This window comes from Sceloporus occidentalis, unplaced genomic scaffold (genome assembly GCF_023333645.1).
Source record: "Sceloporus occidentalis isolate IW3139 unplaced genomic scaffold, rSceOcc1.0.p SCAF_3, whole genome shotgun sequence".
NCBI classification, from domain to species: domain Eukaryota; kingdom Metazoa; phylum Chordata; class Lepidosauria; order Squamata; family Phrynosomatidae; genus Sceloporus; species Sceloporus occidentalis.
Window position 1 is genome coordinate 117,191,537 of NW_028316983.1, and position 27,968 is coordinate 117,219,504.

Sequence of the window (27,968 nt, forward strand, 5' to 3'; positions counted from 1 at the left end):
TCATGAATACTGCATGCGCGCGCGCACACACACACACAAACCTGGCATCTCCTACTTTGTACCCACAATGTTGAGGAGTGGTGTCACCATGCTGTTAGTTTACCTCTAGCTACCTATTGGTGACTAGGGAGGGCATGGATGGGAAACACATAGTGGCATGATGTTCTGACAGTTTCCCATAATAAGTTGAAACACTGGTGTGACATGGCTCCATCCTATTATGAGTTTCATTTGCCAATTGTATGGAGTGGGATCAGGAAGGTGTACCATATGCTGATTTCATAATACAAAGGGAGCATTCATATATGAATACATAAACAAAGGAAATTTTTGGTAGATAACACCTTCAGAATCTATATACATTGATAGCCCTATGTGCTAATGCTGATAAACCACACAAAACTCTAGAGCAGGTAATTTGGCCCACTTTGGACATTTGGTACCCAAATATTTCAGGACATCCCATGAAAATCCAGATCTCTGCAATATATTGCTTTGGGCATAGGCAGTGAGTGCCTATGATGTTAGTACATGTCCACACCCATACTCTGCATGTGCATCCTTTCTTCTTAATGAGGAGATCTTCTCACAGTGAAAAATTGATTCTTGAAGACATGTCACAATACTTTGTCATGGGTAGTTTCAAAGTGCTTTTCTATCACTGCTGGATCACAGGGTCAATGCCTTCTTCTTCTCCCAGAAATGCAGTATGTTTTTCCTCCAAAAGGAAGGGGATAGTAGGGTGAAGGGAGAAGAAATATTTGAGCAAGAAGGATGGAATAATAACCCCGCATTGCTCATTGAACAGCACACAGCAATAATGAGATGAGCACTTTAGAATTACATAACTATCGTTAGCAAGGCAGCTTCAGATGCCCTTGAGTCAAATTACCAAGCTACATCAGTCAATATTTCCATATAGATGCTTACAGGATGCTATCTTTTGATTATAGATAACAGTTATAACCCACTGGGAACCGTTCTTGTAGGACAGACCTTCTGAAAGGAACGGAGTTATGTTCTCATACATGGCTGATATATTTGGGAGAAGGAGGAGGATTCTGGAGAAAAGGTGCTTTTCTTTTTTATGTTATTCTAAATTGTATGTCCCACCTCCTACATTATTTGCACAGCAACTTGCAGCAATTATCAGACTATGATGGGTCTGGGGTTAGTCTTCTTCTCCAGAACCCTATGGGGGCATTTCTCATGCACTGCCAAAAAGCCCCAAAGGGAGGGGGCAAATCCAGAAGTAGGAGTTTTTAAAAACTGAGTTCTAAAAATATTAAACAGTGGAATAGGGGAATGTCTGTAAAAGGGCAAAGACAGGAGGAGTGACCGGCGCGTGCCAGTGGCTCCACTCCAGAGACCTTTTTCAACCTCCAGCTATCTCCAGAGGGATAGCTGGGGACCGGGACAAGTCTGTGGGGAAGAGGGATGGGCCACATGCCTCGGAGCCTGTTCAGGCAAAGGAAAGGCCCGGGGAGGAGACGCTTGTGTCGCGTGACCAGTCCTTTCCCCCCCTCCGCCTTTTCTTTTCTCCGCCCAAAAGGGCTCCAAGGAGTCCTTTCGGGCAGAGGAAAGGCCCAGGGAGGAGAGGGCGGGCGGACATCTCCTCCTCCTCCCCACGGGGCTTTCCAAGGACACCTCAGGACTAGCAAAACCCTGAGGAGAGAAGCAGGGGCCATGGGCCTGTTGCTCCTCTCCCCCATGGGTTCTTACTGGTCCTCAGCTGTCTCCGAGAGACAGCTGGAGGCCGGGAAAGGGCGCGGGGGGAAGTCCCGCCCCAGAAGCCCCACCCCCAGAGGGCAGAAGCCCCGCCCCATAATGCAGCCCCACCCCCGGCACACCAAACCAAAAAGGTTTGCCATCACTGACTTATACTGAGATATTAGGCTTGTCTCCATTGTATATTTTGATCTAATATTACTTTACACAAGCTAAACAAAGCTGAAATTCGTGTCATTATAATGTGCAATTCCCTTCATCCCTCCATATTTGCGGCTTTGATTTTTGCGGATCTAATTATTCACGGATTTCATTAATATGTTCTCTCTAGGACTGTCTAGGTCCTCCAGTGCAACTCTGTGGTCAACTTTAACTAAAAGTTGCACTGAAAGACCTAGCGATTCCTAGAGAGACTACTCTACTAGGCATTTGTAGCTACTCCAGCGCCGTTCTATGGTCAGTGTATGTTGGACATTGACCACAGAGTTGCACTGGAGGACCTAGAGATTCCTAGAGAGGTGTCCTCTCAGGGAAAAACATGATGTTTTTGTTATTTGCGTTTTTTCCATATTTATGGGGGTCTTGTTCCCCTAACGCTAGCGAATATGGAGGGACAAGTGTATATGAAACACAAAGGTCTGTGGACAAAACAAACACAAGGTTCAGTTAGCAGCTCAGAAGGGCACAACTTGTTCTGGCCCTGAAGAAGTACTTAATCAGCCACATTTCATGAGAGAATGAAAATTCCAGCTATAGTTTCATAGAGGTTCAACATTTCTCTCTTTAGCAGGCCTGGGTGCAAGTATCTTGCTTTTGTAGGTTGTATATTTCTCCATGGCAGGAGGGTGTACCAGGCAGCCCTTCCAACTCTATTATTCTAATTAGGTAACAATCCTGGAAATCTGCCTAATGATTTAGCCCAGAAACCAGAAGCAACACATTGATGTTAATTAAGTTAACCATGTAGTGTAATTTTACAGCATTTCCCCCAAAACGATACAGGGAATAGTAGTTTCATGTTCAACATTGCTTCTCCCCCTTTGTGCACCCATTCATTAACACTGCAGTTATCTACACAATGATCTTCCCCTTTGGAATACACAAGCAATATTTTGACCGGGTGGGGTTTGGATCATTGTCATTGGGGGTGAAGGGTTGTTCTCCTAATGCTGTAGAAGTCTGTTTCAGGGTTGTTGGCTCTTAGATTGACTTCACTTTGTTACTGGCTTTATATCCATTGTTCTGTGGCTGGAGCACTGGACTGCGATTTAGCACAAGTTCTCCATTGCTTCTTCACTAGTGCTCTTTTACAGTTATCATATTAACCAAGAATATTTTTTATTTCCTTCGTCTTTCCCGTGAACATGTAACTATTTTTAATTGCATTCATTCCCCTCCATTTGGTGGATGGGAGAGAAATAGTCCCCCACCAAAAAACCTAATATAGCTGTCCTCTGCCAACCTTAAAGCTGTGACTAGTGGGTGGGTAGGGAGCAAAACAATGAATGGGGTTTTTCATTGTCATTCTGCTAAGGTGATTTGTTCTTTTAAGTGTAGCAATGTAACATAATGTAAATTTATTTATTTGTATAATTTATTTCCTACCTTTCTCCCAACACAGGATCCATGGTGGGGATATATGCTAATATATACATTAATTAATTAACCTAAGGCAGGATATAAATAAAAACACCAACACAGCATTAACGCCAGAGGCTGGCATCCTGTTAATGATGCTGCATCCACACTGCAGAAATAATCCAAGTTGACACCTGAGCTCTCCAAAAGAGAAGGCTAAATGTCTCACAAAACTACAGTTCCTGGAATTCTATAGCACTGAGCCATTGCAGTTAAAGCGGTGTCAACCTAGCTTATTTCTGCTGTACAGATGCAGCCATGATGAATCATTCTGGTTTGTTTTGTGGAGATCAGAATTCTCTACTGACTGGGAAATAACCAAACTCTCCCCTGGCCCCACCTTTTACCTGTTTTGAGCCACCCCAAACAGCCATTAAGTAAGGGCCAGTGGGGAATGATGGGAAAATATCCAGCTATATTTCAATAGCTGGACTCCCAGAACTCCTAAGGATCCCATGGAGGTCCCAGAGGATGCTTGGCCTGTGCATCCATCTACAACAGGGATGGACAAAGAGGGCCTATATGTGGCCCTTGAGATGATTAAATGTGGCTCTTGTGACCTTCCAGATGCCCCTCAAGCCCCCCATTTAAAAAATTTCAGATTGATTTAATCTGAACTGCCAAAAAGTCTCCCAGGATTGCCCCAAAAGGGAACAGTGTGCTCCCCTGATCTTTCCCACCTCCCCAAAACACCGGGGGGGGGGTTGTGGTGGTCAAAATGGTAGTCAGAAGTGATACAGTGGGTCCTTGTTATCTGCTGGGGTTTGGTTCCAAACCCCCCCCCCCCCCCCGTGGATAACAAAATCCGTGGATGCTCAAGTCTCATTAAATACAATGGTATAGCAAAGTGGTGTCCCCTATAGAAAATGGAAAATCAAGGCTTGCTGTTGGGAATTTATACTTTTTGGGGAATATTTTCAAGCCGTGGATGCTTGATTCCATGGATAAAAAATCCATGGATAAGGAGGGCCAACTGTATTATGCTGCTGCAGCTTGCCAGGTAGGTGCAGGAAAGGAAAATTGCCCCTGCCATGTTTGTAGTTGCCAAGTGCTGATCTGCAGGAGCTTAGCTGGACTTTCCTCTTTAGTCTCTCCCAATGGCCAGGAAGTGTCTGTGTTGGGCAAGGAGTAAATGGTGTTTTTTGGAGGCAGATAAATGTGCCATAATTCTGTCTGTATATGATATGACATATCGTATTATTATTATCCTATTCTTTCTTAGATTGTATGCCATAGGCAGGTTTACTTTTTTATATTTATTGTTTTTATGTACAGCGCTGTGCAAATCTACAGCTCTATATAAATAAAGAATAATAATAATAATACAGACATAACTTTATGATATGTCTCCTTATGCAGGATTTTGCCCATGAATATAATAAATATGGTGGTTTGAGCACTGGTCAGCCATGGAAACCCACTGGGGTGACCTTGGGCAAGTCACTCTCTCTCGAGTCCAATCTACACTGCGGAAACAATGCAGTCTGACACTGCTTTAACTGCCATGGCCCACTGATATGGAATTCTGGGGTTTGTAGTTTTATGAGATATTTAGCCTTTTCTATCAGAGAGCTTTGGTGCCACGGCAAACTACAAATCCCAGGATTTCCTAGCACTGAGCCATGATAATTAAAGCGGTGACAAAGTGCATTATTTTCTGCAGTGTGGATTACACCTCAGCCTCAGAGGAAGGCAAAAGGCAACCCCCCTCTGAAGAATTCTTGCCAAGAAAACCCCATGACAGGATCACATTAAGGTCATCATAAGTCAGAAATTATATACAACGGCGATAATAAATGTACCCCTTTTAACATAAATGTAATTAAAGTCCAGGTTTTGTTTAAAAGTTCTGAGTGTGTATGTAACTTTTACAAGTTTCCTGGACCAGCCCCACTGATGCATTGAAAATGCATAATAAAGTACGCAAAAATGCTGTACTGGAGGAGAGTCACAAGGAAGGTCTCAGACTCTTGCCTTATGATTCTCAGGACTTGAAGTCTCATCCACTCTAGGCCCATGTTCTGTTTCCAGCTGGCCGCCAGAGCCAAAAGAAAGGAACTACTTCCTTTTGTTGATACTGACCCTACAGCTTCACTAGCAATTCGTGACTTTTCATATCAAAAGCAGATTGTTTGTCCCTCCTCTTTCATAACACAAGAAAATAAGGGTCATCTGTTGAAGCTGACTGACAGCTGACCCCAAAACGACAACAGAAAGTACAGTCAGCCTTCTTATCCATGGATTCAAACTTCCATGGGTTGAAAATATTCAAAAATATATACATTCCAAAAAGCAAGCCTCGATTTTCCCATTTTATATAAGGGACACCATTTCATTATGCCACTATATTCAATGGGACTTGAACATCCACAGATTTTGGCATCCATGGGTGTTCCTGGAACCAAACCCCAGTGGATACCAAGGGCCCAGTGTACTTCGCCACACAATGTATAGTTAACGTAGGCACTCACTGCCATAAGATATAAGTCCAGCCTCCAGCTTGGATTGCTGTTAAAGCATGACAAATAGTCCAGCCATGACAGTTAAGTGGGCCTGACATATGCAGAGGCAATCAGGTGGAGTTCCACAATCTGGCAGCTTCCAGATGCATTGGACTGCAGCTCCCAGAATCCCTCGACTAACTGCCTGAGGGATTCTGAAAACTAGTCCGATACGTTTGGAAGGCAGGGTGTGTGTGTGTGTTTGTGTTTGTGTGTGTGTTTGTGTATGTGTGTGTGTTGGAGACTGCATTAAGCATCTGAATGCCAGATGCTCAGAGTAGGGGCAATACGTTACATTCCTGCCCTGCATTCAAGAGTTTCCAGACTCATCCTGTCTGGCCATTGTAGAGGAAATTGGACTAGATCTGCCTTCTCCTATTTGGTACCTTCCAAATGTGTCAGACTACAACCCCAATCATCCCTAGACAGCAATGACCATCATGCTTGGGGATGATGGGATCTGTAGTTCAATACATCTAGAAAATGGTGAGTTGGGGAAGGATGGACTAGTTTCACCCTTGGTCTACTCTAGCAAAGCAATTTGCATGTTCCTGAAATGTTCCTCTTTCATTTCAGAATGGTCATTAAGCAGAAATCAATATCTGGATTTGATTTATGATTTATGGGTGACTATTAGTTTGGCTGTTAATTGCATTTTAACTTGGGGTTTCAGAATTTAATAAAATGATAACACACAAGGAGTTGAGAGAGAGAGAGAGAGAGAGAGAGAGAGAGAGGGGGGGAGAGCAGGCAATCCTGAGTGGAGGACAGAAACAGTGTTAAAGTCCACTGGGGCCAGTTGGTGCAGAGATACATTTGCTTTAATTGATACTGCACTCTAATGCAAAGTTATGCTCTGAAAAGTAAGCCTGTAAATTAATAACACTGTTATGTTCTATATTTATTCTCCTTCAGTGATGTCCATGCCAAAATGTGCCCACTATGCAAGTAGATATGAGGTTTTGCCAACAGTCATGGCCCCTACAGCACAAACCACAATAGCTACGTCCAGATCCTGGTCTCTCATTACACTAAAAGTAAATGCAAGACTGAAGAACTATCTGGTGGAATGCTGGTTATGTGATTGGCTAAATATTGGCAATAAAACCTCTGTATTGTTGGAGGGTAGTCAAAAATTGTCTTATGAAGTTACAAATGTCCTTGTCTAAATGGCAGTCTGCCTTTCTAATTGCATTATGGAATTGTGCAATGGCAAGAGTTAAGGTACTCTCTTCTCTAGTTGTTAACTGCTCTCAAGTTGACTCATGGCAACCCTGTGGATGAGACATCCCCAAGACCCCACATCTTCCACTGCTTTGCTTAGGTCCTTAAGATTCCTGTGGTCTTCCTCTCTTTCTATTACCCTCAACCTTTCCAAGGATTATAATATTTTCTAACGAATCATGCTTTCTCATGATGTGGCCAAAGTACAACAACTTCAATTTGATCACCTTGGCTTCTAGGAGTAATCCAAGCATGGGAGATTATCACACTAGCTGCCTTTTCCTGTTCTGGATATGGGCTGGGACCATGTCTTATCGCACAGCTCCATGCCCAGATCATTACAATCCCATCCTTCTCCCGTCCTTAGCTAAAAGCACTTCTTTTCTGTAATGGGAGACGTTCTGATCGGGGATAGGATGGTAACGATGTGGGCACAGAGCTGTGCGATAAGACACGTTCCCAGCCCAGTTTCAGCCTGTGCCCAGATCAGAAAAAGGCAATGCGATAATCTCCTTGATCTATTCAAGAACTCATTTGTTTGTCTTTTTGGGCATCCATGGTATCATCAACACTCTTCTCCAGCACCACATCTCAAATGCGTTGATTTCCCCCTTATCTGCTTTCTTCACTATCCAATGGCTTGGATGAGTCTAATTTTAGCGATCAATTATATATCTTTTCTCTTTAGGATCGTGTCCAACTCTTTCATGGCTGCCCTTCCCATTCCTAGTCTTCTTCATATCTCTTGCCTGCAGTCACCATTTTGATCAATGTTTGATTCAAGGTACAAGAATTCTTTAACTATTTCGATTTGCTCATTTGTTACCCTGTTGCTAATGCTCTTTAGAAGTCAAGGTAACATATGGATACATCTAACATTTTTCAGGGTAGGAATAGGCAACTTCTGAGCCACCAGAGATGTTTTTGGACCTTACCCACCATCAGGCCTATAGTCAACACAAATAACCGCGAGGAATCATGGGAGATGCAGTCCAATAGCCTCTGGAGGGCCATGAGATGCTCACCCCTGATTTATGGGAAGACAAGCCCCTATTCAGTTACTTTCTTCAGAGGGCTTGTTCTTCTGGTTTATCTCTGGGACTAGCTTCCCTTTTTGACAGGTGGTGTAACTGCAGGCATTTCTGAACAGGAAAACAAAAGACAAACATGAGAAGCCAGCTCATGGAAGCCCTCCTCATGGTGGCACAACAACAAGTCTGGAATATCACCCAATCATTTGAGTTTGTTAGAAGTAACATTGGGCCTCCATGTGATCTGTAATGATGCTCTCTACAGCCTCAGAATCAGGACCAGTTGGGAAAAGTTACTTTTTGGAGTACAGATCCCAGAATCTCTCAGTCAACATGGCAATGGGTCATGCTAGTTGGGGGCTTCAAGGTATTGTGAGTTTCAACAAAGTGGTTCTAAGTCTAACCTCTTCTTGGGGGCATAGTAAAAGGCCTCACAGAAGTGACCTCTGGCCACTCAGCCATGATCACACCAAGACTGTGGCAACCGCACAGACTGCTTCTCAAGTGGTCTGTTGCTGCGGTTCCAAGGCAGTGCCTCCAGGAACCAGATTATTTCTGCTCCTTTTTGTAGTGGCAGCAGACTCCTTCTGGCAGTGCGAGAGTGGTTTCCGACTGCTTTGGGGGTGTGCGTCATTATTTTTTTTGGGGTGCTGCCTTATTTGGCCCATGTGTTCTGGGCCTTTGTTGTTGCAATGTTTTAAATCCATGGTACTCAAACATTTACCTTTGGGACCCCCCTTCACATCTAAATGTAGATGTCATGCCCCCAACATGGTATATGAAAAAACATTATATTTATTTAGTGTGCATATTTTCATTCGCATATTCATGTATATTTGTATTTTAACATTTTATAAGGAAATAACATTGTTCAAATTATAGCAGTTTTATTTAAGTAAGTTAAATATGTAACTGAATACATCTGTAAATTTTACACATAAAAAAGTGTGGGGCAAGAAGGAGGGATCAGAGCCTCCAAGTCTTGTGCGTCTCCTTGAGCAACTTTCGCACTTCCCCGGGGACCCCACCCCACCATTTGATAACCACTGTTTTAACTAGTTTACTCTTATCAAAACAATATTTCACTAGTTAGTTGACAGAGTGTGTTGTTATTGTCACCACTGCTGTTGTTCTGGGCAAAACTCTTCCTACACATGTGTGTGGGCTATTGGATGCTCAGTAGCACATAAAATCAGAAAGAAGAGGGGAAAAAAATACAAATCTTACTCTCTCTCTCTCCCTTCAGCAAACACAGTACAGCTAAAACTTTACCATACAAAAGATCAAAAACAAATAGGATGGACTATAAAGTTACAGTGTGGTAAGAGTTTTCCCTACTGGTAACAAAAGTGCTACCACAGTTTTAAACCATTTCCCCCATAACACTAACCTGGAGATGTTTTCCAGTTGTAAAGATTACTCTTTGTCACAACTCATCCTCAAGAAGCAGTCAGAAAATTCAGACTGAGAGGCACAATGATTTAGCATCCATTCCCTGCAGTGTTCAAGTCTTTTACTCCAAGTTTCAAGTCAAGTCTCAAGTCTCTGCCTTCAAGTCTCAAATCAAGCCTCAAGTCCTTGCAAGATACTGTCAAGTCGAGTCTCAAGCCAACTTTAGCAGAAAAAAGGAGATGTGCTGGAGTGTTTGTGTGTAATTTCAGTAACTAGATGTGCACAAACCTAGGCAAAAAAATTGAAATTTATCAAGATTGCATTTCAGAAAAATGAAGTCTACTCAACAGCATCTCCCCATTGCACATTGGAGGAGCTTTCTAAAGCTTTTCTGGGATGCAGTAGCCAAGATCACCCCGAAAGTGCAGCAGATGTTTCTCAGAGGGAAACAGCACATGCATTAGGCAGTGGGCTTGAGGTGGGGGTATATAGGAGGTGGGAGCTTCTTATACGGCAGACATAAAGCACCGCTTCCCTCATGTGACTAGTAGGCAAAAACCAGTGGAATGGAAGCATTGTTTAAAGAAGGAAAACCATTTTCCATTCCGTAACATTTCTGGATGAAGTTCAGCCAGCAAATCAAGTTGCTAAAAATATACAAGTTGCAAGGCAAGTCAGTGAGAGAGACATTTATTGCTGAGTCAAGTCCAAGTTGAATAATTGAAGGGACTTGAGTCCAACTTGAGTCTGAGTCAATGACTCAAGTCTACACCTCTGGTTCCCTGTCATCTTTGCTTTGCCACCTTCACATGCTTTTAATATGCTGGCAAATTAAGGGGCTATTAAATCACATGAAAAAGTGCCTTCTCATAAGTATTTACAGTTTACTTGAAAGTATCTATGGCGTGTTACAGACCGCCCTAAAGCAGGCGGTCTGCCGCCGCCATTAGCTACGCCAAGAAGCCCCGGCGGCCAGACCACGAGGCTTCCCGGTGCAGCTAAAAAGGAGCGCTGAAATGGCGCTCCTTTTTGGCCCCTGGAAGTGGCGGCACGAGGCACGCACTCATGGCGTCACTTCCGCTGCGCCATGTCCAGATGCTGTGCATCCAAGACGTAAATATGGCGGCGCCCGTGTGGACGGGCGCGCCATTTACTACGCACTCCACGCGTCCTAGGAATGGGGCTGGTTAGGAAGGTGAGACCCTTCCTAACCCTAGCACGCCCCTTCCTAACCCTAGGACGCGCGGAGCGCATAGTAAATGGTGGTGTGTAACGCACCCATAAGACAGTGCTTGAACCATCTGATTTGCTCCCCCATATTTCACTGACTTCAGTGGGAACCAGCTGGAAACTCTTTAAATATTGTAGTCTGAGTTGTGATTGGTTTCAGCTGTAATTGGAACTGTTTTTGCTTTTGATTAAAGTTTTGTACACTTGTAGAATCAGTTCCATTTTAGACTGCTGCCACACTGGGGAGCTAAAGCAATTTGACACCACTTTAACTGCCATGGCTGAATGCTGTGGAATTCTGGGATGTGTATTTTGGTGGGGCACCAGAGCTCTCTGACAGAGAACACTAAATATCTCAAAAAACTATCAATCCTTTCACTCCATTCCATATCATTGAGTCAAAGTGGTTAAAGTGATGTCAAACGGCTTTATTACTGCAATGTGGAGTGGAACAGGTTAATGGATCCAGTTGTATAGATGTTAGCAGAAACCCATGGCATGACATAAAATAACAGGAACATTCAATATTAAGCGTTGGTTATTACCTTTAAAGCCCTACATGGTTTGGGTCCAGGTTACTTACAGGATCACCTTCTCCCATATAATCTGTCCTGTACACTCAGGTCTACTGGAGGACATTTATTTCAGTCAGCCAGGACTAAGTTGGTTACTGTCATCCAGCTGAACTGTCATCAGCTGCCCTGAGACTGTGGAATGACCTGTTGGAAGAGATTTGACAGCTGAATGCGCTGCCTTGAATTCAAAAAAGCACTGAAGACCAGTCTCTTCCAGCAGGCTTATCTTATTGATTTTTAAATTGTGAATTTTAAATGTGGATTGTTTTAATATATGTACATTTTAAATTGATTTTATATAAGGGATGATATTTAGTCGGTCCTCCTTATAGGCGGGCTTGCCTTCTACAGCTTTGAGCTTACACAGAAGGCAAGCCCCAGCAGAAATATTGGGGCATGTATTTGCGCCGCACACCTCGTGCACCACCATGAGCACATGCCCTATTATTTTCTATGGGGCTTGAGCATACGCTGACTGTAATGGGACATGATCATACATGGATTTTGGTACTGGGGGTACTGGAACCAAACTCCAATGGATACCATTGAAACAATGGTTTAACACTTATATACGAGCATTTCATCCATTGTGCAGGGGGTAGGGGGCTATTTTTCCACACTACACCTACCAAGTGGGCCAAACTGGTATGTTTCAGTGTACCTGAAGTAACATGACACTTCCAGCTGCCAACTCTGGGTGAATTACTAGATTTCTTTTCTTTTGCTTTTAAAACAGACCACTATGGTTTGGGCGCATTTGGGATGGTTTGGGGACAAAAAATATTGTGGGTTCCAAATCTGCATGTGGCCCATTGGCCATACTTTGCCTATTCCTGGGCTCAATGTATACATGCACATCAAAATTAGGGTTTCATATCATTTCTATAAAGTGCCAATAGTGGTACTGGCCATGCTGGCTTGGGGATTCTGGGGATTGTAGTCCAAAAAGTAATTTTTCCAAGCTCTGAGAAGTCAAATGGTATGAGGGAGGACATATTAAGGACTTATTAAGATAGGGATCACAGCCCCATGCTATTTTCCTGATTAAAAACCACCACTTATCCCTGAAATTGTGTCTGCAGTGTGGGACAAAGCATGCAGACACCTGTGCAATACTTCTGTATTGTGCTTTAGAGAATGCAAGGGATGGAACAAAGACAAGCTTAATCAGGAAAATGGGATAAGGGAAAGGTCATCCAGGGATCTGGACTATGAAATTATTAGTATGCAGATGATACCTTTCCCCTCCTCACATTTTCATCCGATGTTTGGAAAATGGCAGTGGTAACAGAACAGTTGTCTGGAAGCTCTGAGGAACCTGATGGGGCAAAACAAGCTTAATCCTGGCAAGACAGGTGTACTGATGATAATTCCCTGACTCAGGATTAGGTGCACAATCTGTCTTGCTTCCACATTCTCTGAAAGATCAGGGTTGCATTTTGGAGACACTTCTTGATACAATCTTCTTGCTAGATATGGCACTGTTTGAGAAGAATGGCTTTTCCAGCTTCGGCTGGCGCACCATCTATAAAGGAAGATCCTGCCACTGTCATTCATACTCTCCTTCTTTCCATATTACTTTGCTGTAACACACTCTACATGGGTCTCCTTTTGAAAAACCTCTAGAAACAGTAATTTGGTGAAAAATATGGCAGCAAATTCACTTATGGAAGTTCATTGTTTTGACTAAGTTGTTATGTTCAGAAGCTCTGGGTTTATCTAGGTTGTTTGAGTTGTTCTGATTTCTGGCAACACTATTCTAGGATTTTCTTGGCAAGATTTATTTAGAAAGGTTTGCTGTTGCCTTCCTCTTACTACTTTATCACATGACATTTCCTGGTTTTCTCTAGTTTAACTCTCGTTTAAATCCCGTTTGCCCCCCGTGTGATAAAGCAGTTGGGCTGAGAGAGTATGACTTCTTCAAGGTCACACACTGGGTTTCTATGGCTGAATGGTGATTTGAAGTCTCGTTCAATTTGATCTAGGGAGCTAAGCAGGGTCAGCTCTGGTTAGTATTTGGATGGGAGCAGCAGCGAAGACGTTCGTTTTCTGACTTGAGTTGGACTTCTTTTGGCTCCGGTTTTTAGCTCTGGAGTACAGCTTCGGCTTTTGCGGTGTGCACCATCTAAACACCTCAACTTCAAAGTGGCTGGAACCCACTTTATTTTGCCCATGTGTTTCACCCCTAAGATAGACATATGACACCATACTACTTAATGGAAAATATCATAAACCTGGAACAATTACTAAGGAAAATTAAGGAAGAAAGTGCAAAGCAAGGCTTACTTTCAGTATAAAGAAAACACAAACAATGACCATGGAAGAGCTACATAAATTCAACCTAGACAATGAGGAAATCAAAATAGTGAAAGATTTCTCATAAATTTGATGAAACACTGACCAGAACAGAGACTGCAGTAAAGAAATCAGAACAAGACTAGGAATGGGAAGGGCAGTGATGAAAGAACTAGACAAGATCCTAAAGTGCAAAGATATACAACTGAGCACTAAAGTCAGAATCTCCCAAGCCATTGCATCCCACATCACCATGTACAGATGTGAGGACGGAACAGCAAAGAAGAAAGAAAATCATCTCATTTGAGACGTGGTGCTGGAGAAGAGTGCTGAGGATACAGTGGATGGCCAAAACGACCACTGCAGAGTATCGCTGCCCCAGTTTGACCCCTTTACTACCACACATACCTGTTTTAATCCAAACTGAAATCAGTTTGGAGAACCAGGATGCCCATTACACAGCCACACAGGTGTAAGGTGGTATTTGTACTGTGTGCAAATGTTTGTTGTATTGGTATATGTCAGTATATGGCTGTGGGAGGGTATTGACTCTCCTATGTACCTTGACTCTCCTATTGTTCCTACTAACCCCCACCCCATCCCAGACTTGACATTCCTACTTATCTGTATACTAGCACCAACACGTTACATACATCCACTCAGATCTTGAAAAGAGTGCTGAACCTTAAACAAGAGCACTTCTACACAATACTGTACTCACACTTTGGTTTCAATTGATTTTTTTTAAACTAGAGTGCCACCTAAAATTGATCTTCAGTTTTGCTATTATAAAGAACATTGTGTTTCTCTGCTCTGTGTTTGCAAGTTATAATTTGACCAAGACAAGAGATTGAACTAGTCTACACTTAGCCTTTTTGTTTTTACAAATGGTGATTGGCCTTTGTATTTTCTCCTCCCAGAATGGATTGGTGGGCATAATCTAAATTCCTGCAACAGCACCAGCGAATGATTCATTCAGCCTCAGAATCTCAATTCTGGTTTAAACTGCAAACCTCAAGGCCATAACATCTGGCTTATTTTTTCCCCCCACGTTTATGTTTCTTTATTCCATCCCTTGCTTTTTGCACCACTTAGCCTAATGAAGTGTTCTGGAGAGTCTGCATGCTTCTGTGGCATTTTAGGTAGCCTTAGTAATACTCAGCTGTGGATTTTAGCTTCTTTTAACAAGTTATTCCTTAAAATCAATGGCAATTTATGAAGGCCTTGGAGGAATAAAGAAACAGGTACTTTCTTTGACAGATATATAGTTGGAATCTATAAAAATGTATGCAGAATTTAATTTCCATTTTTAAGGGGTTCTCTGTGCAGGCAGCTATTTCCCCACCCCTTAAAATTTCTAAGGTAAGGGGCTTTTGTTTTTTAAGCATCCAACTACAGTACACGTTTCGGTCAGAAAAATGATAATGTGCAGTTAGAAAAATGGGAGGTAAACTAGACAAACCGAAGCATTTAAATGACAGTGTTTATCAGGCAATGTTGGTGAACAGAAGAAAAACCTCTTGCTGGAGGGAGGCTAAATACTGCCAAAGACACCAGATCCCATGTGATCTTAGAACCTAAGCAGGGCCAGCTTTGGTTAGTATTTGGATGGGGTGCAACAGTGGCCAAAATGGCACACTTGCCCTTCTCTGCGACCATTCCTTAGTGGTGTGAGTATAAATCCCTCCTCAACCTGACAGTGTAGGAGTAAACCCAAAAGGAAACTGTGCTGAACCAGAAAGAGATCAATCCAGCAAAGGAGAGATACAAGTAAAAGGAATAGATGAGCTATTCAATGGTGCAACATTCCCTTTGTTGTAAATGAGCTATTCAAGGCGGAGAATTTTAATTCTCCAAACAGGTAATGTACCATGGATTGCTCCTTTAAAGTTCAAATGAAAACTCCATCAGCTGTCATTGACCCTTCCTGGAATATCAGAAGGACCCTGTCAGTTCTTGTCTCATGCTCTTGAATAGGGATTAGACCTAGGCAACCTCAGATTGGCTTCATCTTGCTTTCTCTGCTCCTAGGAAAGATCAGTAGTGGATGAGCTAGATATGAGGTGAAATGCCTAAACCTTGTTTGAATTGATACAGTGTTAAGAGGTGATATGACAGCCCTGTTTAAATACTTAAAGCAGTGGTTCCCAACCTTCCTAATGCCGTGACCCTTTGATACAGTTCCTCATGTTGTGGTGACCCAAACCCATGAAATTATTTTTGTTGCTACTTCATAACTGTAATTAAATAGGTGTTTTCCAATGGTCTTAGGCGACCCCCATGAAAGGGTCATTCGACCCCCAAAGGGGTCCTGACCCACAGGTTGGGAACCACTGACTTAAAGGGATGTCATATTGAGGAGAGAGCTAGCTTGTTTTCTGCTGCTGAAGACTAGGATACAGAGCAATGGATGCAAGCTCCAGGAAAAGAGATTCCAGCTCAACATTAGGAGGAACTTCCTGACAGTAAGAGCTGTTTGACAGTGGAACACACTCCCTCAGAGTGTAGTGGAGTCTCCTTCCTTAGAGGTGTTTAAGCAGAGGCTGGATGGCCATCTGTTGGGGATACTTTGAGATTTCCTGCATGGCAGGGGGTTGGACTGGATGGCCCTTGTGGTCTCTTCCAATTCTATGATTCTAACAACTTTCCCTTAGCCCTAGTATATGCTTGGGCCACCAGAAGAATCCTGTAATATTTAATCAGGTTCTGACTTACAGCACAAGTTGGTTGGCTAATTCATGTCTTGAGTGTTCCCATATTCAGTGACACCATCTGGAGGTGTGATATACCCATGAATTTATTATGCTAGATTAACCAAACAAGGGATAGTCAATTTTTGTAGGGGTTGGGGACTGTGCACTCCAAAGAGTGATCTGAAAGCATATTTGCTACAAAAATATCAATTATAGAAACAGGTCAGTTTCTATAATAATGTTGTCACCCATCTAGCAATACAAACTTAATGAGTCTGAAGCAGCAAAGATGGGAGAAGCCCTGCTTTCAGCAAGTTGGGCCCGTTATCGGCTTCTGGGAATGGAGCCAAGAAAAGAATGCTATTTCAAAGATATAGCCGTGTTAGTCTGTAGAATCGGTATCTACAGAGATCTTGTAGCACTTTTGAGACAAGATCTCTCTACATACTCATTCAGAAAAAAATTCTACACCCCAGCCTGCTACAATCTTGCATAGCCTTTAATATGGCTATAGGAGAAAATATTGCAAAGAGAAGCAGGAATCCTAGTGAATCTCACAGAAGCACAATAGCAATGGAAAAAATGTTACTCCATAGCATGGATACAATGGCTTATTCATACATTATGCTTTTTATGTGTGCACCTTCTTATTAAAAAGTATCCATCAAAAATCCTCCACATAAAGTCTCAGTTTCCTCTCTTAACATGGGGCCCGTACAGAGAGGCCAAAATAAAGCTGCTTTGGGTCACTTTGGAGGAATGCTATTTAAATGATGCATGCGTCCTAAGAGGCCGGAAGCCACGCCAAAGCCACGCTCCAGTCCTAAGGACTGGAGTGCAGCTTTGGCGCAGTTTCTGTCCTCTAAAGATGTGTGTCTCATTTAAACAGCATACCTCCAAAGAGACCCGAAGCAGCTTTATTTTGGCCTCTCTTTACGGGCTCATGGTTACCCTTGACTCTAGAAGGCTAGGCCAATGGAATATAAGCTGTGGCAGGTTCTATCAAGTTGGTAACATTTTAACTCAGTGGCTCTCAACCTGTGGGTCGCAATCCCTTTGGGGGCTGAATGATCCTTTCACAGGGTTCGCCAGGGTTGGCGCCATAATTTATAATACTCTAGTGCAGCAATCTGTGGGTTGTGACTCCTTTGCAGTTCCCAACCTGTGGGTCACAGCATTAGGAAGGTTGAGAACCACTGCTTTAACTAGGGTTGCCATAATGGAGGACCTCCAAACCGGGACAAATGTAGGACAAGGTTTGAAAATGTAGGACTTTTTTTTTTAAATTTCCTAGCTAGGAAATTAAAAAAAAAAAGTCCTAGATTTTTAAACCTTGTCCTCCTCCTCTTCCTCTCGGCCTGGGAGGGAGCCTAGGCCGGCTCCCAGGCCGGGAAGGGCGGGGGGAAGCTTCGCATCACGGCGATCGCCGCGGTGCCAGGCTTCCTCCTCCTCCTCCCGGCCTGGGAGGGAGCCTAGGCCTGCTCCCAGGCCGGGAAGGGCGCGGGAAAGCTTGGCATCGCGGCGATCGCCGCGGTGCCAGGCTTCCTCCTCCTCCTCCCGGCCTGGGAGGGAGCCTAGGCCGGCTCCCAGGCCGGGAAGGGCGGGGGGAAACTTGGCATCACGGCGATCGCCGCGGTGCCAGGCTTCCTCCTCCTCCTCCCGGCCTGGGAGGGAGCCTAGGCCTGCTCCCAGGCCGGGAAGGGCGCGGGGAAGCTTGGCATCGCGGCAATCGCCCGGTGCCAGGCTTCCTCCTCCTCCTCCCGGCCTGGGAGGGAGCCTAGGCCTGCTCCCAGGCCGGGAAGGGCGCGGGGAAGCTTGGCATCGCAGCGATTGCCGCGGTGCCAGGCTTCCTCCTCCTCCTCCAGGCCTGGGAGGGAGCCTAGGCCTGCTCCCAGGCCGGAAAGGGCGCGGGGAAGCTTGGCATCGCGGCAATCGCCGCGGTGCCAGGCTTCCTCCTCCTCCTCCCGGCCTGGGTGGGAGCCTAGGCCTGCTCCCAGGCCGGGAAGGAAGCGGGGGCCGCTCCTCATCGCGGCAATCGCCGCGATGAGAGCAGTCTCCGCTTCCTCCCCCGCTTAGGAGGAAGCCTGGGCCTGGCTCCCAGGCCAGAAAGGAGGCGGGGGCCGCCCCTCATCGCGGCGATCGCCACGGTGGGAAGCGGCCTCCTCCTCCTCCCTGGCCTCGCGCAGGCCTTGGAGGACCCCGCGGCCGGAGCTCCGACCACGGAGCCGCCTCCAAGGCCTCGCTGGGGCCTGGGAGGGAGCGTCTCTGCGGCTGGAGCGCCAACCGCGGAAAGCCTTCCCAGGCCTCAGCAAGGCCTTGGAGCCGCCGTGGGGGCTGAGGTGGCCGCGGTGGGCGGGGCCGTCCCTGTTTGGGTGCCAAACCAGACCAGGACCGGGTTGGCACCGCCCAAACCGGGATTGTCCCGCCCCCCGGCGGGATATGGCAACCCTAGCTTTAACTATAGCCTTAATGGCAGTCTGTGGGCCTGTTGTCCAAGGATCAGCCAACCTAAGAAGAGAGACACTTCCCGCTGGAAGGCTGGCTATTGGGTCACACAGTAGTTCTCAGACTTTTTACTTGTGTGACCCTCTTTACATCTGCATGCAGACGTCACCCCTTCCCGCACTCATTCTAGTAGATGAATAAAAATATTCTGTTTGTTTAGTGTGTGTATTTTTGTTCACAGGTTCATGTATATTCATATATTAACATTTTTATAAGGAAATAGCTCTGCTCCTTCTCCTCTTCCCTCAGGGAAAGGTTCCAAGCATCCTCCTTACCTTTTTCTTCTGGTACAGGAAAAAAAGTTTGGGAAGAGGAGGAGGAGGAAAATCAGGCCCTCCAAGTCTTGCACACCTCCTTCAGCAACTCTCAAGCCCCCCCCCCTTGTCCTGCCCCACATTTTGAAAACTACTGGGGTAACTAATTGGTCACAGCAATTACAAACACAGTAACAATGTTGAATCTTCATTGTTGGAGGTCTATCCAAAAATCAGAGATCTTCAAGGTATTCAAAGATATACATCAATGATGAATGATGTTAATGTGAAAAAGAAATGGTTGGAAAACTCAGACATCACATACTTTTAGTCATCTTATTTGCCAGTGAGTTCAGTCAAAGGCACAAATAAACCACACACAGTGCAAAGTATACAGGGAAGTGTGGCTCAGTGGTTAAGATGCTGACTCTGATGATTACAAGGTTGGCAGGTCGGCAGTTCAAGGCACAAGCGCCATGTGATGGAGTAAGCTTCTATCACTAGTCCCAGCTTCTGTTAATCTAACAGTTCAAAAACATGTAAAAGTGCAGGTAGATAAATAGGTACCACTTTGGTGGGAAGGTAGCAACTTTCTGTGCAGTCATGCTGGCCACATGATCACAGAGTTGTCTTTGATAACGCTGGCTCTTTGGTTTAGTAATGGAGTTGAGCACTGCCCCTTCAGCTGGACATGACTTGATAACCTTGTCAAAGGAGAAAGGTTTACCTTTAGTGCAAAGTATATGGCAAAGGATATTAATCCTTCTTTTGATCCTCCCGTCTCACTTTATTATCACTGTTAGTGCACTGTTAAAGCAGCTTTATTTTGGCCTGTCTGTATCGGGCCTATATCTCCCTTCCTGTGGCACTATTTTCCATTCGACTGTGGCAGGTGAATACTGAGGCTCTAGCACAAATTGTTTGGCTCCCACAGGAATAAGTATGTTTTACAGCACGTGTGAGGAAAAGCTCAGGTGTATTCTAATTATTCTCAATTTATTATTTAGATAACACGGTCAGTGTACATGGCAGTCTAGACAGTACAAAGCTACACATTCCCATCCTTAGGAGTTTGCAGTTTGAAAACTGACATGGGGGGGAAAAAGTCACTGATGGAAGGGGAAAGGAGTGGCAGGGAAAATAGGGAAGAAAGATGCAATAGTTTCAAGTCAAGTCACATGTGCTCCTCCGCTGAATTACTGCCTTTCTTATAGTGAGTTAATGAATTGAAATTAGGAGCTTCTGTTCTGTGTCACAGCAAAGGTTAGTTCTGGGGAGACATTTGAAGGAAATGAGAGAAGGACTTGCCTCACAAACAGCACTTGGAACTAATGTGCTTACAAGTAATGATGTTTCCCAGGGTGTAGCTACAGCGGGGAAGAGGTAAGTTGAAAATGTTGCCCCTCCAAAGAATTCTGCCCACCCTTCATGAAATCTTCCTCCATTGCATTGTTTTCTAGCACTGTTAACTTAAAACTTCATTTGACTATCTGGAAATATGGCTTAGGCATGTAAAAAAAGGGGGCAGGCAAAGTAAACAAGGGAATGCAAATACAAGTAATATAACAGTTCTAGGTGTCAACAATTTTCAGCGTCTCACTGTCTGCAATGCTACAAATTTTGGGACCGAAGAAAAATTTCAGCGGGGAGGTAGAATCATTATTTGGAGGGGCAACATATTACATTTTGGAGGCAACAAAGGCTTAATGGCATAATCATCCCAGCATTTTGCATGTTAAAAGCAACATTACTACTTGTTACTTTTTAAAAAGTTACTTTTAAAGTGCAAGTGCTGGGATGATAAAGTCAGTGGTGGATTTTTGTTTACCACCGTCTTTTTTTTTTTAATGGTTAAGCATATATAAAAAAGAGAGAGTCAGCGTGGCGTAGTGGTTTGAGTGTTGGACAATGGAGATTATTACACCAGTGTCCATAAAGTTCCAATCACGTCCCAGAAATGCTCTGTAAACTAACAATATGGGAATAGGTGTTATCGCATTTGACTCAGAATAGCGCGATGTTAACATAATTACAACGAACGTTATCACACACCTTTTGCTGTTCTAGCAGTAATGGCAATCAAGTTGTTTGTAATGTGACCCCTTTTTTGTGCATGTGTGCTGCTGCTGTGAAGCTTGTAGTACTGCAACCCCCCCTCCTCCCGTGCTGATATTTGAAGGAATGCCCACAAAATGTTTTGGTTAGGAACATGCATTGTTTTTATCATTAACACAGCGCCATAATTGCAATAATTTAAAAATAAAATTGAAAACAATGGGGGGAAAATAAAATTACTTGTGTCACCCTCCTCATGTCACCACCAGAAGAAGAGTAGAGTTTGGGGATGTTCTAAGATGGGGGCGGAGGAAGTAGTCCTGACCAATCAGAACACAAGGATGGGTTGAGACCGATAGGATTATTGCACACACATCACCTGGAACGGCCGGAAAGCAGTCATGTCAGCTATGAATGGAATTTTCCCATTTTTGACTAGGAACAGGAGAAGGCTGGACTGGGTGCAGGATGAGTACTGAACGAGAACGGGACTGTGTGATAACATTTGTTAAGTTCAGGTTACATCCTGTGCCCAGCTCATTAGGAAAATGCTGTGTGATAATCTCCTATAACTCTGAAGGCCAGGGTTTGATTCCAAGCTCGACCATGAAAGCCACTGGGTGATCTTGGGCAAGTCACATGCTCTCTGCATCAAGGGAAGGCATTGGCAAACCTCTTCTGAATAAATCGTGCCAAGAAAACCCCATGATAGGTTCACCTTAGGGTCTCCATATGTTGGAAATGACTTCAGTCTACATAATGACAAATGACAAGTAAAAATAACTAAAGCAACTAAAAAATTAAAGCACTGGTATAAAGTCAATGACAAATTTGGTTTTTTGTATTTAAAAAAGTGCACAATGGAAAAGACCAATGAGTTATCCTGAACAAAATATTGAACAATGAACTACAAATTACATCTTTTTTTAAAAAAAGGCCTCCCAAACCCAGCTAAGCAAACTTATGAATAAATTTTTACACACCAGAGAAAGAATGGGGTGGGGCCAGAGAAACTGTAAAAGCAAAGATAGCTAGGGATGAGCATGAGCAAATGCAGTTACACATACATCATCTTTGACTCTATTCTGATTAATGGTGAAGATGTGGAATCCAATTAGGTTCTTCTGCTGATAGAACTGCTTCCCCATGGTCATCGTGGATCTACTCCTATGTGGCTCATCCTCTGCTAGAATGACATCTGGAGGAAGCCATTCCTCTTATACATTAAATTTTTAAACATCTTTGTGCCTAAATTTGCTTCTTTTCCTGTTCCTTCTCTCATCCGCCCTACTTTGCATTGCAATTGGCCTGTAAGAGGGAAAGAGTCATGTGCATAGATGTTAGAATCCTGTTAGTATTCTACCAGATAGTGTTTAGTGTTGAGGTATAGTAGTTGGGGATGATGGGGCTTTAGCTGCAGTTAGGAATGTAGATAGTGATGTCTAGTGCATAGCAGGGCCAGGTGTCTTATCGGGTGGCCTTGAGGGCCTGGCTCTCTGAGCGGGGAATGTGGTTTCAGTTCTGTGGGAACCAGGAGGGGCTTCGCTTGGCGGGTTTCTGCATGGGAGGGGATTTTGGCTTTGGGGAATTCTGTTACTTTGTCTGTGGGGAGGTGTGGTTAGTCTCAGCTAAGAAGCTGAGTGAGGCACATGTCTGATTCTGGATCTATCAATAAAGTGCTGTTGATTATATAATCAAACTGACTGATTGATTGTCTGGGATTCTGGGTGCTAACTCTGACAATAGACTAGGCATGGATGGTATTGGTTGTTTATTCTTTTTAACAATAAAACTTCAGGCATTAATCAACTAAATAAGTAAATTTAAAAAGGCAACAGTTTTAAGCATGCTTACTGGAGAGCTGACTGTATCAGTATCAGGGATATTGGGCATGGGATTTGTTTCTAGATATAATATCTTTAGGACAACACTGGAAAGGCAAACACACTGGTGACTAACAATCTGGACACTGTTCTCCCATTTTGTGGTAAGTGGGCAAGTACTATTTCATTTGAGAAGTAAGGAAGCTCTATGCTGCAAGATGGCTGAACCAGAAGGGCTAGGAACTCCTCTTTTGGGGCCTTCATACTGTTTGATCCAGGCTGGTTGCATTAAACCAAACCAAAACAAGATCAGTTTTTCATTTTGTTAGCACCGGGAGCAATCAGGTGCATGGATGAAGAACTCAGTGGCAACAATTCTACTCGTCTTTGACCATTCAGAGAGGAGGATTTTGCTGTCTTCTCTCCCGCCTCCATCCACGACAGGGAGGGAGGATGTATGTACGCACATGCACATACATGGGGCTTCCTGGCATTGCAGTGGGGAAATAAGAGGGACATGGGGGGCTGGAGAGGTGCACTTCCACATATTGCCTCTAGGCCACCAGCCCCAAAGCTTTTGCAGCTGCCTGTCAGTAACCTCTTATTTCAGAGACAAAACTCCTCGGGACTTAAATAGGGCTGACAGGAAGACTGACTGTCATTTGTTTTCCAACTCCACTAACCTCTTTTTATTGCAAATTGGCAGTAATAAAGAATATTAGATAAGCAGCTGAACTGACGTCATCCCAGCTGCCCTTCCTCCACTCTTTCCATGCACCATTCTGCCTCAGCTCGCCTTTGCCAGCTCTTGCTTTTCTCTCCATTGTGTTTGCTTAATTCAATGACATGTCTGTCTGTCAAATTAGTCCAGTTTCAGTCTTACCAGAATCTTCTAAAGGGCCTAATGGGAAAAACAGTGAGAGGGTCCACCATTTCTAAACATATTATGCTGACAAAAGTCGGGAATGGTTTAAACCCACCCCAATCTGGATGATTTAAAAGCAGGTTGAGATGATTCCATCGCATGTGCAGCTAAACAATATAAACCAGGCCTCTACTACATACTGTTAGGCCTAGATTCCCGGGGCGGATTCATAGATGCATGTACATAATTTGATTTCTCATCCATTGACATTTGTATCTCAGTGTAGTGTGTGAACTCTATGAACTGCACCTTGACACAGAATGAAACATTTGTTTGTGGTTTCTGATCTGTGAGAGCTCTTCCACATATAAGCCACCACTGGAAACTGCAGCCAGGGAAGGGGGATAGCAGGGTGCCTAGCTTGCGAACAGGCATAAATCCAGCTGTTTGTACACCAAAAAACACTGTGGTATCCCCGGGGTTTCAGGGAAACACCAGGGCTTCTTGCGACTTTGCTTACTCTAGGACAAAGTCATATTAACCAGGGAATCTCATTGTATTTCATCGGATCTCACTGTGCATCATGGAAATAAACAGCACTGGTGTTGGGGTGAGCATGGGGTCTTTTGCTCATGCAGGCAAGGCCTTAGTTAGTCTCAAAAACACTACAAGATCCCTTTACATATTAAGATAATACAAGGATGGGAATAAAAACGAAGCTGCCTTTGTGACTTAGCCTGTCAAGACACAGTTAGTATGAAGTGCCTTCTAGAAAAGGGGGGAAATCAATATAATGTTTTATTCTACAAACATACAAGACAATTTTCTAAAACTAGCAACAGTTGGGTTCATGTGGGCATGGGTATGTATGGGAATAAGGAAGAAATCATGGCTGCCATGCTGAAGAGATATTTAAGCCTTTTCCGTCTGCTATTGGCCCATGACTTGCGCCAGAACTAGTGTAGTTCCAGACCTCTCCAAAGGATCTTTTGGTACTGGACCCTGACACACATTACTGCTGTAGTATAAACTTCCTTGATGATAAATGATGCAGCAGATGGCACATAGCACATAATCATTTGAGCCCTTTTGCTGATATGGTCCCAGATCCCCTCAGAGCCAATGGTAAAATTAGGCTGCCAAACAAATTTTGTCCAGACTTATCCCTCCACCAGCAACCAAATCAAATCCCCATCATTGCACATATAAGAAGTATCTGGGCTGGAGTGCCCTCCCCCCGATCTTCCATGAAGCTGAAACCAATGAAAGGGACTCACAAGGGTTATATAGGCGTGGTCCAGACCAGCGCTTTGTGCTGACCTGGCCACGTAGCAATAGCAATAGCAAGTACATTTCTATACTGCTTATCAGTGCACTTAAACACTCCCTAAGCGGTTTTACAAAGTGTAAGCTAATTGCCCCAACAATCTGGGTACTCATTTTAGCGACTTTGGAAGGATGCAAGCCTGAGTTGAGCTTGAGCCCTTTCGCTGGTATTGAACTCACAAACTTATGGTTTGTGAGTGAGTGGCTGCAGTACAGGCATTTAACCACTGCGCCACCAAGGCTCCTACTGTGCCACCATGAGCAACCGCACGCCCCGCAACCCTAGTACATGGTGGTGGCATATTAACAGTGGCGCCCTGTATACATGGGCACCACAATTGTTATGTAAGCGCCGCATGGCGTCTGCATGTTGCTGCACAGTGCTTACGTAACCAGTGCACCACTGGCGCACTTGTTACACCACCCCTGCAGCTTTAAAAGAACCTGCTTTCGCTGGTTCTTTTTTTGCCAGAAGGAAGCCGCACAGTTTGGCGGCTGTGGCTTCCCTTTGGAAGAAAAACAGGGGCCGGCAGACCACCGGTTTTCGGCTGTCTGTACTGTGCCATAGTGCAGAAGCAAACAAAGAAAATCAAAGTTTGAAAGTGTGAGCCATCTCCCACCACTCCAAAAAACTATAAAAATTGTACTAGCAGGTTAGCAACAGAGAAAAATGAACTCTCCCAGCCCATTCTCAGCCTTCATATCTTTTCCCAATCTCACACTGCAAAGCAAGTGTAAAAGGTATCCAACTCATTAACTCTTTCAGGCCACTGGACAATTGTTAACATTTGGCTATTTTGCTAACAAAGACACCAAAACTCATCTGCTTGTGGCAGGGGCCCAGGTTACTACAGCCCAGTCTACTACCACTTGCTGCTGTCTGCCTCGTGGGGAATATCTTTATACGAAGATACATGCAAGCTATGTATCTAAGGACTGAGTAAAGGCTATTCTCATTTAGGAATGTAAATCTTTGCTTAATTCACTCTTCAAGAATTTCAAAGCTTTTCTTCCATCTGGATAAGAGCTTACTACAGTTTTTCATGTGCTGGAAAAATGTTTGCAAATATTTTGTCTGCGCAAAACATTCATGTACAGAAAACACTGCATTTTGCACAAACTACCATGCACAACATTCACTCCCACTGAAGGACAGAACAACACCAACAACAAAATTTACTCCCACTGAAAGACAAAACAACAAAAAACCCAAACCCCATCCCTCTTGATAGTTGCCAATTTTCAACATTTTTAAACATGTAAATCCCCTCTCATTCTCTGACAGCAAGAACATTTGTGTATATTCTTACCTCCCTACTCACAGTAACAACAATTAACAAGGCATCTCCAAAATGTATCCAAAAGATCAGATAGTGACAAGAGACAGAAAATATGACAGTCTTCCCTACCTTTCAGATATGTTAGACGATAACCTGGATCCAGCTGGTGATAGGAGCTGTAGTCCAACATACCTGGAAGTTACTGGGGAAAGCTGAAAAAGGAACTGCCACTGTTAAATAATGCCATGTTTGACAAGAGCATGGCATTTCCAAGAAATGATAATCAGATTTCTCTCAACAATGCATATCATTCTACTTTACAGATGCTTCATCCCCAACCAAGTCCTTCCTCCTTCTAAACTCTGGCATCTTTTCATGATGGACAGAGCACGTTATGGCCTCCAGCTGAGAATTCAAACTGTCAAGAAATATTTAACATGATACAAGGCAGCTGCCCTGGCACAGAAAGATCTGTATGTCTATAGTGTTCTACTCAGAGTTTTAAAGTCTGCTAGCCATAGTTTCTTGGTTTTGATTGAGCTGCCAGTTTCCACTCAGAGGTTTTGAGCAGATTTATTTCTTTTTTTCCCTCCTCCTCCAAATGTCAGAACTTGAGGCTCTGTTCTCACTTGCAGAAACCATCAGTTCACAAGACAGCATGAAATAAAAGCTTCCTGGGCCACATGCTGCTGTCCCTGTTTTGTTGCTCCATGGCAAATCCTTTATGCTTCACACGATAAAGAGGAAGAAATTCTCTAAGTCTCCAATCCATGAATTTTCACTCTCATTTTCTCAATGGTGCCCCCCACGCCTCGCTGTGCAACCTGCTGACCACCGAATGCACTTGGGAGGCTGATCCTTTTGCAGTTCTTGCAGGACTTGGCAGTTCCTTGGACTGGAGTACTACCAGCTTGGGTGCTTTCGGCATTAGCTGCCATGTCAAACCCAGAGTCCCCCCCCCCTTTACCCTTTAAATGACCTGCTACATTTGGAGAGAAGACAGAAGTTGCTTCATACTCCTGTCTGCCTTTCTCTCCCCCTATCCCACCTGCATTGTACATTTGGAGTCTTATTTATTTCAGCAGGCAGGAGAGTGGGTGAATTGGCAGAAGGTCTGGACAAAAGGCAGGCAGGAAAAGCCACAGCTGCCATGACTATCATTTCAAGTGATGTATTTTAAAAGAAAGAGCCAGCATGGGGCAGTGATCTGAGTGTTTGATTATGATGCAAAGACCGGGGTTCCAATCCCTGCTCAACCATGGAAACCCAAATCTTGGGCAAGTCATGCTCTCTCTGCTTTCAAGGACGACAAGAACAACACTCCTCTGAGCCCATTGTGCCAGAAAGACCTTATGATAGGTTTGCCTTTGGGTCACCATAGGTCAGAAATGACTTGATGGCCTACAACCTGGCCTCCCTGCTAAATGGTAACAGGGAGGCCCCTGCATTGCAGACTGCTAGTCCTGTTTGGGCATGAACTTGGCAAATGCTGATACAGCATCGAGACATGAAAGAGTGTACCTACATTGTAGAAACAATGCAGTTTGATACCA

General features: G+C 44.0%; 1 protein-coding gene across 4 annotated transcripts in view; it reads right to left on the reverse strand.

The window, feature by feature from the left end:
• Positions 1-27,968, reverse strand: part of LOC149316615 (protein FAM163A-like) — a 135,083-nt gene that overhangs the window by 41,858 nt on the left and 65,257 nt on the right. The window contains exon 1 of one of the 4 annotated variants that reach the window (XM_089515930.1): positions 26,545-26,621. The exons of 2 other annotated variants lie outside the window; for them this stretch is intronic. The gene's annotated coding sequence lies outside the window, so the exon portion shown is untranslated. Of the gene's footprint in view, positions 1-9,512; positions 9,645-26,544; positions 26,622-27,968 lie in introns of those variants that run through there. One more of the 4 variants, XM_089515929.1, reaches the window with a different exon arrangement.